The sequence below is a fragment of the Papio anubis genome, chromosome 4, assembly GCF_008728515.1.
Source record: "Papio anubis isolate 15944 chromosome 4, Panubis1.0, whole genome shotgun sequence".
In the NCBI taxonomy this organism is placed as follows: Eukaryota; Metazoa; Chordata; class Mammalia; order Primates; family Cercopithecidae; genus Papio; species Papio anubis.
The window spans coordinates 158,637,062-158,658,069 of record NC_044979.1 but is presented as its reverse complement, the minus strand read 5'-3'; positions in this window follow the sequence as shown (position 1 = coordinate 158,658,069).

Sequence of the window (21,008 nt, the reverse complement as noted above, 5' to 3'; positions counted from 1 at the left end):
TACCTGTTAGGCTGGCTATATCCAACATGCAGACAATAACAAGTGTTGGTGAGGAAGTTAGAAAATTGAAATTCTCATACATTGCTGGTGAAAATGTAAAGCAGTTTGGCTTATGTGGAAGAGTTTGTCATTTCCTCAATAGGTTAAACATAGATGTGTAATATGACCTATCGATTCCATTTCTAGATAGATATATACACACACACACACACACACACACACACAGTGTAATATTATTTAGCAATAAAAACATTCAAGTGTGTAAACATACTAGAGCGTGGATGACTCTGACAAAATTATGAAATTATACTGAGTGAAATAAGTTAGTCATGAAAGACCACATATTCTGTCATTCTACTTGAATAAAGCATCCAGAATATGCAAATCTATAGAAACATTTTATTATGTTAAGTGAAATAAACCAGCCATAGAAAGACAAATAGTGCATATGCTTACTCATATGTGGATGCTATTAAAATTGATCTCAAAGAAGGAGGGAGTAGAATAGTGGTTACTAAGAGGCTGGAAAGGGTAACAAGAGGGGGAGATAGGGAAAAGTTGGTTAACATACACACAATTGCAACTAGATGGAAGGAAAAGTTTTTAAGGTTTTGTAGCACTGTAAGTTGACTATACTACTAAGAATTTGTTGCATATCTTTAGATAGCTAGAAGAGAGGATTTGGGATGTTCTCAACACAAAGAAGTGACAACTGTTTGAGGTGATGGATTTGCTAATTTCTCTAATCTGATCATTGTACATTGTACACATGTAATGAAATATACTACTATATCTCATAAGTATGTACAATGAGTATGTGACAATGAAAATAATAACAGTGAATAAAAGAGGAGCACATTGGCACATCGTTTGGAGGTAAAAAGGTGGAGAAACTTAGATGCAATAAATGGATGTGAGAAGCCTGGAGTCCCATATTTCCAGAGAAATTTTCATTCAACTGTGCAGGACTTGTCATGTGCAACTGCAGAGGCAAAACATATTGGATACAGGAAATCGGCCATATTGTCATCTTGCTTCAAGGTGCTAAACTATGAAGATTTGATGAGGATGTGCCTACCTCCCTCTTACACTTATGGAGTGTAAGAGTTCGTTTCCGGACTCCCATGAGAAAAGTTCTCACTGATATAGATAGATAGATAGATAGATAGATAGATAGATAGATAGATAGATAGATAGTAAAAGCAGGAAAAATAATGAGCACCTAACAATACAACAACATTAAAATTGTTGTTCAAAGCAGCATTGGTATAACCTTTTCACTTTATGATATTTCTGGTTAAAAAAATCCCAGCTACTTATATAAATTAGAAATGAAGGATCTGAGAGCTCTCAACACTAAATATTTCACAATAAAAATTTAGAAAATTATCAGTGACTAAGTATATGCTGTAACCTCTTAAACTAAGCTGCAAGATATGTAGCAAAAATTCCATTAATCCAGAACATTTTGGAATAAACTTCTATGATTATTGAGGTAGTCTGCTTAGGTGAACATTATAACATACAATTACAAACATAGTGAAAGAAATTTGATATTTTCCAACAGGCATGCTTTTATTTTGCACTGAATTGGAGATACAGTAATATGCACTTTAACACTGTAGGGCAAAGTAAACATAAAAGGGTAGAAAAATAAAGTCAAGCATGCCCCCTGATATTTTCCTTTTAAAATTAAATTTCTTGCATCATTTGGTGTAATTTTGATATACTTAGTATATTTGAATGAGGATGATGATGGCCTCAAATAAACAACAGCTTTCTATTTGAGAAGTAGTTTTTTCAACAATAATTTTTGCATGTGTAATTTTAAAAGAATTGGCTATTTATTAAAATAACATCATTTGACAATGAATACTATAGGAAGAAAATCTTTTTAATAATTATACACTTATATATAAATAAACATACATTGGGTATTTTCATATATTTATGTAAGGCAATGAGTAAAGTATGATATACATGACATATTATTTTGTATTCACTACTATATATATGGTTTTAACACATTGTGGATAACAATGAAACCCAAACATGACAATTAACCAGCCAGTGGGCAAGTCGGAATTTAAATCTAATTTTATCTCTTCCAAAAATATAAGCTCTTAGCTACTATGGTACTCTATCTCCTCTTTGTTCATTTTCAGTTCAATTCATTCTTGCAATGTCATAATTGAGCTTCTAAATAAAAGCTCTCAAAATTTCAATGGACTTTGTATTTGTAGAGATCCAAATGATATAGGACTGACAGATGCACAACTAATAGGCAGCTGTCTTTCAATTTTGCAGGTTATGGAGGAAAATTATAATGAATCCAGTTTATGATTTCTCATATAACTCTGCTGCTATAGGTATAATATTAAAACTCACACAAGATATTATCTTGATTATACTTGTCATTAAAGTCTTTCTATTTTTATTATAGGTTAGCACCAATCTACTTTTACTTTGATAATTTACTAAATATTGGTTAATCATAGCAATCCAAACAATCAAGGCTGTGACAAATTGTCATTATTGCTATATTGAAATTATCCACCTCCACATGGCAGTAGGAAATCTGTAAGAACAACTTGGAAAATGAATTATTCAACCGTAACAAAAAATTACTAAACACATTAGTCTCCCCTTATTTGCAGGACACACATTCTAACACCCCCAGAGGATACCTAAAATTCTGAATAGTACTGGACACTAGAGATACATTTTTTCTAACACATACAAACAGACCTATGATAAAGTTTCACCTTTTAATGTAAAGGAATCACTCTATGACTTATTGTACCACCATGACAGTCTGTGTGATAACCAAGGTGGCTACTAAGGGGCAGGAAGCATCTACAGTGTGGCTACTCCGGAGAAAGGGATGATCCATGTCCGAGGCGGGACAGAGTGGGGTGGCACAAAATTTTATCATGCTACCCAGAAGGCATACAATTTAAAGCATGAGTCATTTACTTCTGGAATTTTCCATATAGTATTTTTGGACCACGGTTGACCACAGCTACTTGAAACCACGCAACGTGAAAACTGCAGAGAATGGCGTGACTACTGCATTCTGGTGAACATACACTAGCGTTCTCAAAACCATAGTTTCTCATCACATGCACTTTCCAGAAAACTTTGTTGACATGTAAACGTGTGCATTACCATCTGGTCTCAGATTTCAGTGAACTTGGAGTGAGAAATTAAGACCATATTCTGAAATTATGTTTCCTTTACGTATTTTTAAAAATAATATTGAACATAAAGAAGGGATACAAAGAAACAGAACACTATTTTAGCCATGTGAACTTTAATTCATCCCCTGTTTTTAAGTGTTTTACCCTAGTATTACATCCGTAACATTCTGCATCTTTTAATGATATGTTAGATTTGCCTGAACTTTTATGGACTATTGATAAGGGAGACTCAGATTACAGATGTCAGCACATCTTATGTGGACAAACGTCCTTGAAGCTGAGTTTGAGTCTCATTTAGATGATTTTTCTGGGATATTTTTTCTTTTTTTCTGTTTTTTTTTTTTTTTTCCTGAGATGGAGTCTCGCTCTGTCACCCAGGCTGGAGTGCAGTGGTGCCATCCCTGCTCACTGCAAGCTCCGCCTCCCCAGTGCACGCCATTCTCCTGCCTCAGCCTCCCGAGTAGCTGGGACTACAGGCGCGCACCACCACGCCTGGCTAATTTTTTGTATTTTTAGTAGAGACGGGGTTTCACCGTGTTAGACAGGATGGTCTTGATCTCCTGACCTCGTGATCTGCCTGCCTCAGCCTCCCAAAGTGCTGGGATTACAGACATGAGCCACTGCGCCCGGCTATGACAAATATTTCATAATTTTTCTTGCATTAAATTTATTTCATCAAACAGTATTTTAGGTCATGTTCTGTCATAGAGTCTGAAAAGGGCGGCACTCAATACTTTACTTAGATTGAGTTACTAGGAGAGCCCAAATAATGAATGGCTAAAAGTCTATGATGAATGGTAAGATTTTCAGAAAATGAATTTTGTGAACTACTTCAAAATATATCTACCTCTTGTTTTTGTGATTAACATGGATTATAACACAATCTTTTAATGAATGAACATTCAGTATATGTGTACATATACATTATTTTTATGGGACATTGGATTCCATCTTTGGGTTATAAAGAAAACAATAAATCCAAGTTTAATTCATGTTAAAATGTTTTGTCAATAATAATGTAAACGTGCTTTTCCTTCTTTTATTATATTGAAAGTAAAAGATTATAAACAATCAATTAAATTTATATGCACAAGAACAAAATCTAGCACTATGATGAGAAGGATTAAAACTAGTTATACTGGTTTTATGCTAAATATTAATTAGCCATAATTAGTAATAAACTTATTTAAATAAAAGCAAGCTTGCAATTACATATTTAATTTAAAAATTTCAGATTTTATTATAATAAAACATGTATTTTTATCTAAACACATTATCAGGCTTGGATAAAACAACTTTATATTTTTGAAAATGTATATGTACATTGTTATGTTCTGGTTTTGATAAAAGCCATGTCTCCACCAAGGTCTGTTAGAAAAAAATTATTTTTTAAAGAAAAATATTGCCCATATCGTATTCATTTATCTGTATTCAAATGTGTGAATCTTCAATAGCAAAAATTCAATAGTTTGCTATTGAATAAAAATCATTAAGCAGGAGGCAAATATGGATACATAGGAGAAAAATCCTGCCAAAATAATGGATGTGTTCATTAAAACCAATCAGTACAATGGTCTCAAGTTCAATACATGTACATATATAAAATGTCAGTGGGGACTTAGGGTCAATTTGTTCTGGAGATTGGACTCTAAGGGCATTTAATCTTCTCACAACAAGCATCTATAGCTTTCAGCTTCAAAACAGTGTGACTGTACATATTAGAAAATCAATGAGAAATTTTTAATTTTTTTCTCACTATTTCACATAAACAGTAAGATCATTTTAAATTTAGGGACACTATAGTAGCTTACCAGTTATGCTGTCTAAACAATAACATAACCTTGACACTGACACTATGAGGTTAAGAAAAATTCAAACTTTTTTTTTTTTTTTCCCTACCACAGTGAGGACGATATTTGTAGCATGAACCTGGGATCAGCTGAGTAATATCTTATTTTGCATGTATTCTAGGCTTTGATTCTCTTGTTAAACTCTGTTATCAAAACTGAAGCCCTATACATTTTGATTTTCAACTACCACCTGGAGTAAAGTTTGGCAATGATGGCCCTTGCACAAGGAACCCCAAATTCCAGGAATCCCTCCTCCTTGGACTCCACGCTGTGTAGCGCACTAGCCAACTGGCTTGCTTTCCCAGTAGTTATCTCTGCTGCTTTAACCTCGCCTCAACTGACCCTACTACTGTCTCACCTCCTTCTCAGAGAAGGGTATTGTGCACTGAGAGCTCGTGGGCCAATGAATAAGAATTATGGTCTCACAATCTGGACAAATCCGAGAACTTTTCTCCAAAGAGTGCTCTGCCTCTTTCCCTCTATTCTTGGTTGTCCAGAACCTCTTACATTTCTATTAACCCAAATCTGCCTATTAAAATGCAACTGGGGTATTGTCCTGAAACTCTGTTTGCAAGTCCTCATTTTAATTCAGTCTCTGTCTCTCTTAATTTTTTTCTTCCTTTTTTCTTCTATCTCTACCTTTATTTGTTTTCCTACCTCTATTACTCTTTAATTTTCAGTATCTGTTATATATTAACTTATTTAGATTTTACCAAACAATCCTATGACTTTGTAGCATAAAAAAACAAAGATCAGAAAGGTTAATACACCTTTGCAAGGTCATCATAATTGTGTCTAAATTAATCTAATTTTAAAACTCAGTGGGAAATTATCTTTTGACATAATTTATGTATTTTCCTGAACATATGTTTTTCATTTATTTATGTCTTCTAGAATTGTTATTTGGCTTTCCAAATATATAAAATTATCTATAGTGATATCTATAGTGACGCATATCCTTCTATTAACCTATTTCACTAATTTGTGTCAAAAACGAAGGTTCAATCAGAAGTGAGAAGAGCATTTGGTGATGATGATGGCTCCAAAGATTATCTATTTTTTCTACCATATATGTGATACAGAAATGGGAGAAATCAGACCAAAAATACCTTGTTCTCAGACATATATAAATAACAAATCATAGACACTTTTAAGTTCCATGTAGTCTTCTGATGCTACAGATTATGGTAGATAAAGACAATGATTTTATCTGGAAAACATTTTTTCACTTCTTTCTATGTGCTATGCTAACAATAAGAATCATTACTTAGAAGATGTTGAAACCACTGGATAATCTGCCACTTAGGGCTGCTAGTACTTATCCTATTTTAGATTTCATCTCAGTAAAATTTTTATTTTGGTCACTATAACGCTAAAATTTACTTTCTATAGCTAACAGTTATTAATATGGTATATATTTTTCAAAGAAAATTTATAGTTGTTTAAACAAACTATAAAAGCTTAATTCGTGTTTACATGTATTAAATAAAATTTTCAGCATGCCACAAGATCAATTAATGTCAGGTTCTTTTCAATTGAAAGTATTGTGAGAAATAAAGATAATAGAATATTTTGACAGAGCCTCAAATATGTCTTCTAAATGCTTTCCCATTTGGTATTTTTCAGTATTGTAGAGTAAGTATTCTCATGGGCAGTCACTTAAACAAGACTTGACTTTGCAGCCTGGTGTGGTGGGGAAGACCCATTTCTAACAGAATTTGTTAAATTGGGGAATAGAGAGCTAAGGATGGATTCAGTACCACAGCAATACAATCCATATCAATCGAAATCTTGTCTTTACTTTTCAGTTTTCTGTTTCTGATAGATGTCCTACAGAATTTGTCTTCCTGTCTTCTCCATTAACTTAAATTCTTAAATTTAATATTTTTCTTTTTAAAAATGTAACTATATTCTTGTCTCCCAAATGAATGCATAATAATCAACAGCGGAAGTCCACCAGATAAGATAAACTGGTTCAAGGAATGGCTACTGATGTAATGTGTCATCATTCCACTGGAGATAATGGACTGGAAGGATTTCAAGGCAGAATGCACTATAAAATAGTCTGTTTATCCTTTTTGAAAATCTTGGTTTATTTAAAGAAGTACAGCTTGGTTTATTGTTAATATGGGAAAGGTTTTACAGGGCTTCACGGTTATACACTTACCTGGTTATAAACTCATCATTAGTAGCTAAACATTACATGAATTTGTATAAATCAAGGGTAAACATATACAACAAATCACTAAGAAATTGTTTGAGGGAAGTTAATGTATTTAACAAATTTTTTTTTAGTCATTTTACTTTGAGATATTTATCTGATACCATACATGACAGAAGATGGCAGTGTAGATCCTTTTGATTCAGTGTTTTATTCCAGACAGAGATCAACATTTAGTTTTTTTAGAAAGTATTTATATCTACAAATACTGATAACATTTACAAAAAGTTTGCAAGGTCATTACTAAAAAGCAATTCCTTAGAAGCCATATTTTACACTACTAAATTAACAGGTGATTTGTATTATATATATACCACTAATGATATCATTAAGAAGAGTCACTTTTCTTTAGTAAAAGTAGCAACTGATAAACCATAGACGGTTTGAAAGAGTAAAAAGTTAGAAATTCAATATAAACAAATACTGCTTATTGTAATTATTTTAAATTTGTAATAAGGTAAGTGCTTTCTGCACAATTTAAAGGTAAGTACACTAGAAAATTTTAATAAGGGTAACAAATAATTAAAATTCAATATGAAAATTAAAATTAATATTGAAAAGGTGAAAGTCAAGATTAATTTTTTCTAATAATTTTCTTCTTTATTGCATGCAACATTTTTATTGATTTTTTTTTCCAGTAAAATGAACCGTAAGAGTCAATTTGAAAACATACAAGAACTAACGTAAACCAACAGAAGGGGGAAATTTAATTTAAAAAAAAAGGTGAAAGCAAACCAGTTTTTGGATTTTAATATTTTGAAGTAATTAAGCATTTAAACTTTTTAATAAACTGCTGCCTATATTTAATTAATATGTGTTTTATATTAAGACATAATGTACACATTTATTTTTTCCTCATAAAATGTTTTTAAATCCAATGCATTTAACAGAATATCATTTTTTCAAATGCTCTATGAAATGATAAACATACAAGGAATTAGTGAGTTTATTTTATAAATGCTAGTATTAAAGATCATAGAACAGTGTAGTAAATCTTTGCCTCCTAGCCTCCAAAATATTGAACTTCTCATTTCTATAACTTTATTTGTACAATGCAATAGAAGTATAAGTCATACATGGACTCATGGAGAAATATTTTCCTTCTTTGAAACATATAGAGTCACTTCAGTTAGAATCAATCTTTTATATTGAATCTGGTAGATTAATATTAAAAGCTGTAAGAAAAACAAAAACAAAAAATAAAAAAACCTAATGTTCCTCTGTTTACGTTACTCTGATGCGAGGTAATTCACACATGAAAAGATGTAGAAAGATTTTTCAACAACTGCGTTAAGTGAAGAAAAGTGTTTTCGAAATTATCAAACTGTTTCAGGAAACATATTTTGACATGGTTCCTTTAGTTTACTGAGATATGTTTTAGAGATTACTGATGACCTATGTGTGTGCTCTGAGATTCTTAATCCAGTCTTAACATCTCTTGAGAGAATACAGAAATAATAATGCCTTTGTAAAACACATAATTACAATAACCCTCACTCTACCCATCAATATGAATAACTACATCATCAAGGCAAGATTAAGCCAAAGATAATCAGGAATTGTTAATTCAAATGTGTCATCTGTTTTGCCCTTTACAAATATTTTTTATTGAAGTACATCTCTAATGAGGGCAGACACATAAAATATTATTAATAAGTATTGCTCATTAGCATTGTGACATATGAATTTTTTTTTAAGATACTGTGACGTGGAAAATGTATAAAGTAGGAAGAATCCAATATATTTATTTGTGTATCTAAGTATTATAGATGTTAGGGTAATGAATCGAGTGTAATGGTTTAGCTGAATGATAGGAACCAATGAAAGAATACATTGAGTGCTGCTGTGGTGCTCAGAGGATTGTCCAGTGCAAAATATATACAAGATAGCTTTGGAGATAGTTATATGGCATATGCTAAAGGAGCATCTCTTTTGTTCAGAGTGCTACAAGGGAAGCTGTCTTTCTAGGGGATGGCCATATTTTAACTAAGGCAAAGAAAGTGAATTGAGTGAAGAGGTTAAAACTTAAAAGAACAGTTGACTTAAAGAAAAAAATCCTTAAGACTTGGTATTGGTGAAATATGTAGCAAAAGAACGTATAAAACTCTCACATGGCAGAGAATATGCTTACCTATTAGTTGATGATTACAATAGGCATGTTCGATTTAGCAAGTAAAATTTGATGCTAAAGAAATAGTTTCTGTGTTTATCTAGCAGATAGTGAAAAGAAGCTGCTCTCTTTGTGTTGAAAATATCATAGAATCTCAAGAGTGAGAGCCAGGTGACTTGCAGTTTTGGGCTTTGAATTTCATATTCTGTGAAATTGAATACATTGTGTTATTATAATCTCCAAACACTATTAAATGAATGATTTTTAAAGGATATATCAGATTGATAGATTGTCTTCTTTAGTTACAGTGGTCCTGAAAGCCCACTGGGGACAAATGTTACTATGAAAGAGCTTAAAATCAGGCAGAGATAAAAATATTATTTTCCAATAAATAAAATGTGTCACTGAGGACAATTCTATAATCTAACATTTTTAGTCTTATAGATTTGCATTGATTAGGAAAAACTTGTGTAATCTGGACAACTGCATATATTAAATGCACATATCTGCTATCAGGATGGTTAGCTATTCCTTAGATGTGGCTATAAAATTATACTAGAGGTTAAGGAAAGCAAACAGTGCAGAGTCTAATATTCTACACATAACGTCTTCCCACCTCAACCTCCCCGTAGCTAGCACTATAGGCACATGCCACCATGTCCAGCTAATTTTTGTACTTTTTTGTACAGACAGGGTTTTGCCATGTTGCCCAGGTTGGTCTCAAACTCTTGGACTCAAGTGATCCACCTGCTTGGCCTCCCAAAATGCTGGGATTGCAGGTATAAGCCCTATTGCCTGGGCCACCCATCTTTTTTTTTTTTTTAAAAGAAAGGAAATACAGATAGTATTAGATATTTGAGCTCCATGTTGCTCATTCCATTCTAGGGCAGCACAAATGGTTTTGACAAGGCTAGAAGTCAGACTCTGTTTAAGGAATCTTGACATTTGAGGCTTAAGGCTTCTTAATATCATGGTTTGGGCTCTATTTCTTGGGTCGTATGGGTCAGAGCACAGTGGAAGTATGATGCAGTAGGCCCTTAGCTTCAGCTGTAACCTGCCAGTTCTGGTAAGTGAAGATAAAGTAGGACCAGCAAAAGTCACTAAGAAAAAAACAGAAATGAGTTAAGAGAAGAAACGTAGAAAGTAGTCTCTAAAGGATATATATTTTTAAGTAAAGTTTGACAAATTGGTCAAACAACATCAGGGCTAAGGATTTCTCAGTGAATTTTAAAATAGATCACTGAGGACCTCGACAAAGGCAATTTTACTGGACAATTGGTCAGAGAAAAAGAAATAAAGTGAATGGGTTAAATAGACAATCTGAGAAGAAAAACTGAAAAGAATGTGTAGAACATCAAAGAACATCATTTTAACTTTAGCATATAAAAGTATTACATATAACTTAACATACTAAAAGTACATGTAATTTTCATTGTATATTTTCATTATTAGAATAAAACTGCACTGTTCTTTTTTATATTGCTTTATGTCTTAATCTCAGCAGGGAAAGTTCTTAAGTCCTTGCCACTTTCTTTAAAAACACTTTCGTTTCTTTTTCCTACATTTTCTTTTACAATCACCTTGTATATACCATGAAAATTATTTTGATACTTTTGTTTGCTTAATATCACAGTAAATCTTTACAATATCCAGGGAAAAGAGGTAATTATGCTTCCTTTATTTTTCTAAAATTTTTCTGATATATTTTTCTAAAAGGTTAACCACACTTCTATTTAACTTAATTATTTAGCAAATTTCATTGAGGTGTCAACCATGGAAGGAAAGTTCTTTCTGGTATAATTTAGCTAGTTATTCTAAGCTAAAAGGAAGGTAATTGCTTTTGTGTATTAATAATCACTTTACAAAAAGCTAACCATTTTACTAAATCCTGGTTACTTCAGGTAAATGAGTTGATTGAATTAACTTCATCAGATTTCGAATGTATTGAGTTTAAGCTCAAATAACATTTAGTTAAAGAGTTATTCTCTGAACAACTTCGAGCTAAAGTAGACTTTGACTATGGCACGTTTTCCAAAATCAACTCTGCCCCTTCGTAATTGTCACCATAAATTTTAAAGTATTGAAATCACACAAACTATGTTTTTTAGCACAATAGTATAAAGATAGAAATACAAATAACATTGTCAATTATAACATCAAAAACTAAAATATGAAGATAGTTTTATAATTTCTTTTGGGGGGAGAATTAGGAATACTAAATGCTTCATTGGGAAATAGGAAATCAGGACCATTGTAAATTTGAAAATTGACTTTTTACAAAGTTACAGTAATTAAGCCAGGATGGTATGGCAACTGGCAGAGAGAAGCAGACAACTGGATCATCAATAAACAGATTCATAAGTATATGATCATTAGTTTTATTTTTACACAAAGGAAACACTAAGATTTAGTGGGGAAAATGTGTTCTTTTTAATCAATTGAATTAGTTCAATTGATAAAAATATGGAAGAAAATACCTCATGTCATATACAAAAGTCAATTTCATGTAAATTGTAAAATACATTACCAAATTTGCTGCAGGCAAAATGCACTAACCAAAACTAAAAATACTGATAAACTGAACTGTTACAATTAAGAATTTGTTATTATTTAAAAACACCAAGACAACATTGAGAATGTGAAAAAATCAACCTTCCAAATAAAATATTTACATATATCTGGATAGAGGGTAGTATACAGAATATATTACTTTACTTAAGACATCAATAGAAAAAAGATAAACAGTGCAATAAAAATGTACCTATGTTGAACCATCTTTGCATCCCAGGGATAAATCCCAGCTCATCATGTTGTGCCATCTTTTTAATGTGCTATTGAATTTGGTTTGCAAGAATTTTCTTGAGGATTTAGCATCTATGTTCATCAAGATAATGGCCTGTGATTTTATTTTTTTGTAGTGTTTGTTTTGTTTTGTTTTGTTCTTGGTTTTTGTTTGTTTGTTTTTTGATGGAGTCTTGCTTTGTCATTCAGGCTGGAGTGCAGTGGCATGATCTCGGCTCACTGCAAACTCCACCTCCTGGGTTCAAGTGACTCTCCTGCCTCAGCCTCCCGAGTAGCTGGGACTATAGGCCTGCACCACAACACCCAGTTAATTTTTGTATTTTAAGTAGTGTTTTTGCCTGGCCTCAATATAGGGTTAATCCTGGCTTTGTAAAGTGAGTTTGAAAGTGTTCCTCACTTTTCATTTTCTTGAACAGCTTAAGAAGCATTGGCATTCATTTTCTTCATGTTTGATACAATTCACCAGTAAAACCATTTGATCCGGGATTTTCTTTGCTGAAGTATTTTTAATTATTTATCAATCTCCTTACTCATTTTTGATCTATTTAGATTTTCCATTTCTTCACAATGCAGTCTTGGTAGTTTTTATGTGTCCAGGAATTCATCCAATTTTTCTGAATTATCGAACTTGTTTGCATATAAATGTTCATAGTGTTATCCTATAATCCCTTATAATGTCTTCCCTTTTATTTGTAATTTTGTTTGAGTCCTCTTTATTTTTTCCTTAGTTAACTTAGCTGAAGGTTTGCCAATTTTATCTTTTCAGAAAACCAACCCTTATTTTTATTGCTCTTTATTATTGCTTTTCTAGTCTCTATTTATTTTATTTCTGCTCTGATGATTGCTATTTTCTTTCTTTACTATTTCTGAGTTCAATTTGTTCTTCTTTTACTAAAGCTCCTTTATAGCAAAGGGAATAATTGACATAGTACAAAAGCCAACTCTGGAATAGAAGAAAATATTTGCAAACCATCTATCTGATAACCAATTATTCTTTAAAATACATAATAAACTCCTACAACTCAATATCAAAGAGTCAATAACCCTATTGAAAACTTGGCTAGGGTCCAGGCATGGGCTCACACCTGTAATCTCAGCACTTTGGGAGGCCGAGATGGGTGGATCACCTGAGGTTAGGAGTTTGAGACCAGCCTGACCAACATGGCAAAACTCCATCTCTACTAAAAATACAAAAATTAGCCAGGCGTGGTGGTGCACACCTATAGTCCCAGCTACTAGGGAGGCTGAGGCAGGAGATTTGCTTGAACCTGGGAGGCAGAGCTTGCAGCGAATGGAGATCATACTACTGCACTTCATCTTGGGCAACAGAGGGAGACACCATCTCAAAAAAAAAAAAAAAAAAAAAAAAAAAAAAAAGGTTAAGAATTCGAATAGAAATTTCTCTGACTGGGTGCGGTGGCTCACACCTGTAATCCCAGCACTTTGGGAGGCCAAGGCAGGCAGATCACGAGGTCAGGAGTTTGAGACCAGCCTGACCAACAAGGTGAAACCCCGTTTCTACTAAAAAAAAAAAAAAAAAAATACAAATATTACCTGGGCATGGTGCTGTGTGCCTGTAATCCCAGCTACTCAGGAGGCCGAGGTGGGAGAATTGTTTGAACCCAGGAGGCGGAGGTTGCAGTGAGACAAGATGGTGACACTGCACTCCAGCCTGGGTGACAGAGTGAGACTCAGTTGCAAAAAAAAAAAAAGGAATTTTTTTGAAGCAGTCACCAGCACCAGGTTCATGAAAGGATATTCAACATCACTAATCATCAGGGAGATGCTGATCAAAATCATAGTGAGATATCATCTCACAACTGTCAGATGACTATTACTATTAAACAAAATATAATATTGGCATGGACATGGAGGAATTGAAACTCTTATACACTGTTGGTGAGAATGTATGCTACTATGAAAAACAGTATGGAGATAACTCAAAAAATTAAAAATAGAACTCTCATCTGATCCAGCAATCCAAATTCTGTGTATGTATCCAGTAAATTTAAAATCAGGATCTTGAGATATCTACAACCCCATGATCACTGCAGTATTGTTTCACAAGGCAAACTATGGAAAAAACAGAAACATATACTGACAGATGAATGGATAAAGAAAAGTATATATATATATATAAATATACTTTATATATATGTGATATATATACTTTATATATGTGATGTGTGTATGTGTGTGTGTGTGTGTGTATATATATATACACTTTAAAATCCTATCCTTTGTGACACCATTGATGAACTTGGAGAATCTTATACCAAGCGAAATAAACCAGTACAAGGACTGCATGATTCCATTTTTGTTAGATATCGAAAACAGTCAAACTCATAGAAGCAAATAATAGAATAATGGTTGTCAGGAGCTTGTGGGAGGGAAAATGTGAAATTGTTGCTTAATGAGTATAGGGTTTCTGGTCTGCAAAGCAAATGAGTTCTAGAGATTTTCTGGGTTATGTAGTACCTGTAGTTAACACCAGAGTGTTGTGCATTTAAAGCATGTTAAAAGGATACATCTCATGTTATGTGCTTTTACCACAAACAAACAAACAAACAAAAACACAAGCAAAGCTTTGGAGGTAAGGGATATGGTTAGTATCCTGTTCCTTGATCATGGTGAGTGTATGCATGTTTTCAAACTCGCAAAAATTATACATTAACTATGTGCAATTTTAAAAATATAATCTAGACCTCAAATGCTAAAAATATCATGAGAAAAACTCTGCACAACTTCATTCAAAATATTATGTTAAAAATTATTTGGCAGGTACACTTCATGATTGTTATAAAAAGTGACATATCCAACTATTAACCTGAAATCAAATATTTGAAAATTAATGATTCTCAATGACCTTGTCATTGTTCTCCTGTAACCAGCTATATTTGATATGAATTACTTTAAGCATATCATATTTTATTATATAATTGTCAAGTTTTAATCTTTTATGGAAGATTCTTTAAAGGTGATTAAAACTAACTAAAAGTCTTAGGAAGTACTAGATTAAAACACTAGGTAATGCAATGCATGCTATTTCTAATATTTAACTAATTTGTACAGTTGTATAAATTAATATTATAGACATTTGTTTTAATGTCATCTATTAAAATATTAATGCCATTAAACAAAATTTTAATAAAATAAAAAATTACACATATATTTTGATGTGGGTGATGTTTATTTTCCTTGAATGCTACACATTGTACACATAAGTGTATATTACACATCCCCACATGCATCCTTAGACATCTAGATACATAGACAAAGACTGAACACTGTTCTTTGATTCCCAGCAAGAAAGAATAACATCTGTATCTAATAATAATGATTATCTCCCTTTCTGTTTTTTAGAGTTAATTATTAGTCTAACAAGATTTTAAGTTTGATTAGAGGCGGATATACACAAGTGAAATAAAACTATTGGTTGTAGCTGACTTTTGTAAGACTTATGTGTATTCAAACATATATGTAAAATTAAACCTTGCCTGTACAGTGGAAGCACTTGGATAGAGAGCTTCTCTGAAACCTGCTTGTATTGTAAAGACTAATCTGACTCCAGACTTAGCCATATTTATGTAAAGTTTAAACCCATAGAGCACTTGACTTACAAAAACCATATATTTTAATTATTATAAAACTATATGGATTATATTTTGAAAAAATATTACATATTTCTTGCACTACATTGGCAATGATAATTGCAGTTAGCAGGCAGCATAGAATAATTGCTTTTGGTTCATTTATACTATTAGTTAATTTTTAAAGTATATTTTAATAAGGCAAAATCTACCTAATTTTAATTAAGTCCATACCTAAAATATATATCTTTCTATTATAAAAAGATTTCTCATAAATATATTTGTATATCTCTATGCAATTCTTATGTATATATATATACCCAGATAATGTTCTCCACTTTACAAGACATTTACAAATGACAATTAATAGCAATCAATGACTTCTGTCATTGATTTCACTCTCCAATTGGCTAAAGTAAATTTTACTTATTGATTTATTTTTTTTTTTATTATATTTTAAGTTCTAGGGTACATGTGCATCACGTGCAGGTTTGTTACATATGTATACATGTGCCATGATGGTGTGCTGCACCCATTAACTCGTCATTTACATTAGGTATATCTCCTAATACTATCACTCCCCCCTCCCCCCTCACCAAAATAGGCCCCGGTGTGTGATGTTCCCCTTCCTGTGTCCAAGTGATCTCATTGTTCGATTCCCACCTATGAGTGAGAACATGCGGTGTTTGGTTTTCTGTTCTTGCAATAGTTTGCTGAGAATAATGGTTTCCGTTGCATCCATGTCCCTACAAAGGACATGAACTCATCCTTTTTTATGGCTGCATAGTATTCCATGGTGTTTATGTGCCACATTTTCTTAATCTAGTCTGTCACTGATGGATATTTGGGTTGATTCCAAGTCTTTGCTATTGTGAATAGTGCTGCAATAAACATATGTGTGCATGTGTCTTTATAGCAGCATGATTTATAATCCTTTGGGTATATACCTAGTAATGGGATGGCTGGGTCAAATGGTATTTCTAGTTCTAGATCCTTGAGGAATCGCCATACTGTTTTCCACAACGGTTGAACTAGTTTACAGTCCCACCAACAGTGTAAAAGTGTTCCTATTTCTCCAAATCCTCTCCAGCACCTGTTTTTTCCTTACTTTTTAATGATCGCCATTCTAACTGCTGTGAGATGTGGTTTTGATTTGCATTTCTCTGATGGTGAGTGATGATGAGCATTTTTTCATGTGTCTGTTGGCTGAATGTCCTCTTTTGAGAAGTGTCTGCTCATATCCTTCGCCTACTTTTTAATGGGATTGTTTGCTTTTTTCTTGTAAATTTGTTTCAGTTCTTTGTAGATTCTGGATATTAGCCATTTGTCAGATGAGTAGATTTCAAAAGTTTTCTCCCATTCTGTAGGTTGCCTGTTTACTCTGATGGTAGTTTCTTTCACTGTGCAGAAGCTCTTTAGTTTAAGTAGATGCCATTTGTCAATTTTGGCTTTTGTTGCCATTGCTTTTGGTGTTTTAAACATGAAGTCCTTGCCCATGCGTATGTCCTGAATGGTATTACCTAGGTTTTCTTGTAGGGTTTTTATGGTTTTAGGTCTAACATTTAAGTCTCTAATCCATCTTGGATTAATTTTCGTATAAGGAGTAAGAAAAGGATCCAGTTTCAGCTTTCTACTTATGGCTAGCCAATTTTCCCAGCACCATTTATTAAATAGGGAATCCTTTCCCCATTTCTTGTTTTTGTCAGGTTTTCAAAGATTAGATGGCTGTAGATGTGTGGTATTATTTCTGAGGGCTCTGTTTTGTTCCATTGGTCTATATCTCTGTTTTGGCACCAGTAAAATGCTGTTTTGGATACTGTAGCCTTGTAGTATAGTTTGAAGTCAGCTAGCATGATGCCTCCAGCTTTGTGTCTTGGCAATGTGGGCTCTTTTTTGGTTCCATATGAACTTTAAAGTAGTTTTTTCCAATTCTGTGAAGAAAGTCATTGGTAGCTTGATGGGGATGGCATTGAATTTATACATTACCTTGGACAGGTATGGCCATTTTCAGGATATTGATTCTTCCTATCTATGAGCATGGAATGTTCTTCCATTTGTTTGTGTCCTCTTTTATTTTGTTGAGCAGTGGTTTGTAGTTCTTGAAGAGGTCCTTCACATCCCTTGTAAGTTGGATTCCTAGGTATTTTATTCTCTTTGAAGCAATTATGCATGGGAGTTCACTCATGATTTGGCTCTCTGTTTGTCTGTTATTGGTGTATAAGAATGCTTGTGATTTTTGCACATTGATTTTGTATCTGGAGACTATGCTGAAGTTGCTTATCAGCTTAAGGAGATTTTGGGCTGAGATGATGGGGTTTTCTAAACATACAGTCATGTCATCTGCAAACAGGGACAATTTGACTTCCTCTTTTCCTAATTGAATATCCTTTATTTCTTTCTTCTGCCTGATTGCCTTGGCCAGAACTTCCAACACTATGCTGAATAGGAGTGGTGAGAGAGGGCATCCCTGTTTTGTGCCAGTTTTCAAAGGGAATGCTTCCAGTTTTTGCCCATTCAGTATAACATTGGCCATGGGTTTGTCATAAATAACTCTTATTATTTTGAGATATGCCCCATCAATACCGAATTTATTGAGAGTTTTTAGCATGAAGGGCTGTTGAATTTTGTCAAAGGCCTTTTCTGCATCTATTGAGATAATCATGTGTTTTTTGTCTTTTGCTCTGTTTACATGCTGGATTATGTTTATTGATTTGCATGTGTTGAACCGGCCTTGCATCCCAGGGATGAAGCCCACTTGATCATGGTGGATAAGCTTTTCGATGTGCTGCTGGATTCGGTTTCCCAGTATTTTATGGAGGATTTCTGCATCGATGTTCATCAGGGATATTGGTCTAAAATTCTCTTTTTTTGTTGTGTCTCTGCCAGGCTTTTGTATCAGGATGATGTTGGCCTCATAAAATGAGTAAGGGAGGATTCCCTTTTTTTCTATTGATTGGAATAGTTTCAGAAGGGATGGTACCAGCTCCTCCTTGTACCTCTGGTAGAATTTGGCTGTGAATCCGTCTGGTCCTGGACTTTTTTTTGGTTAGTAGGCTATTAATTCTCAATTTCAGAGCTTCTTATTGGTCTATTCAGGGATTCAACTTCTTCCTGGTTTAGTCTTGGGAGGGTGTATGTGTCCAGGAATTTATCCATTTCTTCTAGATTTTCTAGTTTATTTGTGTAGAGGTGTTTATAGTATTTTCTGATGGTAGTTTATATTTCTGTGGGATTGGTGGTGATATCCCCTTTATCATTTTTTATTGAATCTATTTGATTCTTCTCTCTTTTCTTCTTTATTAGTCTTGCTAGCGGTCTATCAATTTTGTTGATCTTTTCAAAAAAACCAGCTCTTGGATTAACTGGTTTTTTGAAGGGTTTTTTTTGTGTGTGTCTCTAGCTCCTTCAGTTCTGCTCTGATCTTAGTTATTTCTTGCCTTCTGCTAGCTTTTGAATGTGTTTGCTTTTGCTTCTCTAGTTCTTTCAATTGTGGTATTAGGGTGTCAATTTTAGATCTTTCCTGCTTTCTCTTGTGGGCATTTAGTGCTATAAATTTCCTTCTACACACCACTTTAAATGTGTCCCAGAGATTCCCATATGTTGTATCTTTGTTCTCATTGGTTTCAAAGAACATCTTTATTTCTGCCTTCATTTCGTTATGTACCCAGTAGTCATTCAGGAGTAGGTTGTTCAGTTTCCATGTAGTTGAGCAGATTTGAGTGAGTTTCTTAATCCTGAGTTCTAATTTGATTGCACTGTGGTCTGAGAGACAGTTTGTTATAATTTCTGTTCTTTTACATTTGCTGAGGAGTGTTTTACTTCCAACTATGTGGTCAATTTTGGAATAAGTGCAATGTGGTGCTGAGAAGAATGTATATTCTTTTGATTTGGGGTGGAGAGTTCTGTAGATGTCTATTAGGTCGGTTTGGTGCAGAGTTGAGTTCAATTCCTGGATATCCTTATTAACTTTCTGTCTCGTTGATGTGTCTAATGTTGACAGTGGAGTGTTAAACTGTCCCATTATTATTGTGTGGGAGTCTAAGTCTTTTTGTATGTCTCTAAGGACTTGCTTTATGAATCTGGGTACACCTGTATTGGGTGCATATATATTTAGGATAGTTAGCTCTTCTTGTTGAATTGATCCCTTTACCATTATGTAATGGCCTTCTTTGTCTCTTTTGACCTTTGTTGGTTTAAAGTCTGTTTTATCAGAGACTAGGATTACAACCCCTGCCTTTTTTTGTTTTCCATTTACTTGGTAGATGTTCCTCCATCCCTTTATTTTGAGCCTATGTATGTCTCTGCACATGAGATGGCTCTCCTGAATACAGCACACTGATGGTTCTTGACTCTTGATCCAATTTGCCAGTCTGTGTCTTTTAATTGGAGTACTTAGCCTATTTACATTTCAGGTTAATATTGTTATGTGTGAATCTGATCCTGTCATTATTGTGTTAGCTGGTTATTTTGCTCGTTAGTTGATGCAGTTTCTTACCAGCATCAATGGTCTTTACAATTTGGCATATTTTTGCAGTGGCTGGTACCGGTTGTTCCTTTCCATGTTTAGTGCTTCTTTCAGGAGCTCTTGTAGGGCAGGCCTGGTGGTGACAAAATCTCTCAGCATTTGCTTGTCTGTAAAGGATTTTATTTCTCCTTCACTTATGAAGCTCAGTGTGGCTGGATATGAAATTCTGGGTTGAAAATTATTTTCTTTAAGAATATTGAATATTGGCCCCCACTCTCTTCTGGCTTGTAGAGTTTCTGCTGAGAGATCCACTGTTATTCTGATGGGCTTCCCTTTGTGGGTAACCCGACCTTTCTCTCTGGTTGCCCTTAATATTTTTTCCTTCATTTCAACTTTGGTGAATCTGACAATTATGTGTCTTGGAGTTGCTCTTCTTGAGGAGTATCTTTGTGGTGTTCCCTATATTTCCTGAATTTGAATGTTGGCCTGCCTTGCTAGGTTGGGGAAGTTCTCCTGGATAATATCCTGAAGAGTGTTTTCCAACTTGGTTCCATTCTCCCTGTCACTTTCAGGCACACCAATCAGATGTAGATTTGGTCTTTCCACATAGTCCCATATTTCTTGGAGGCTTTGTTCATTTCTTTTTACTCTTTTTTCTCTAAACTTCTCTTCTTGCTTCATTTCATTCATTTGGTCTTCAATCACTGATACCCTTTCTTACAGTTGATCGAATTGGCTACTGAAGCTTGTGCATGTGTCACATAGTTCTC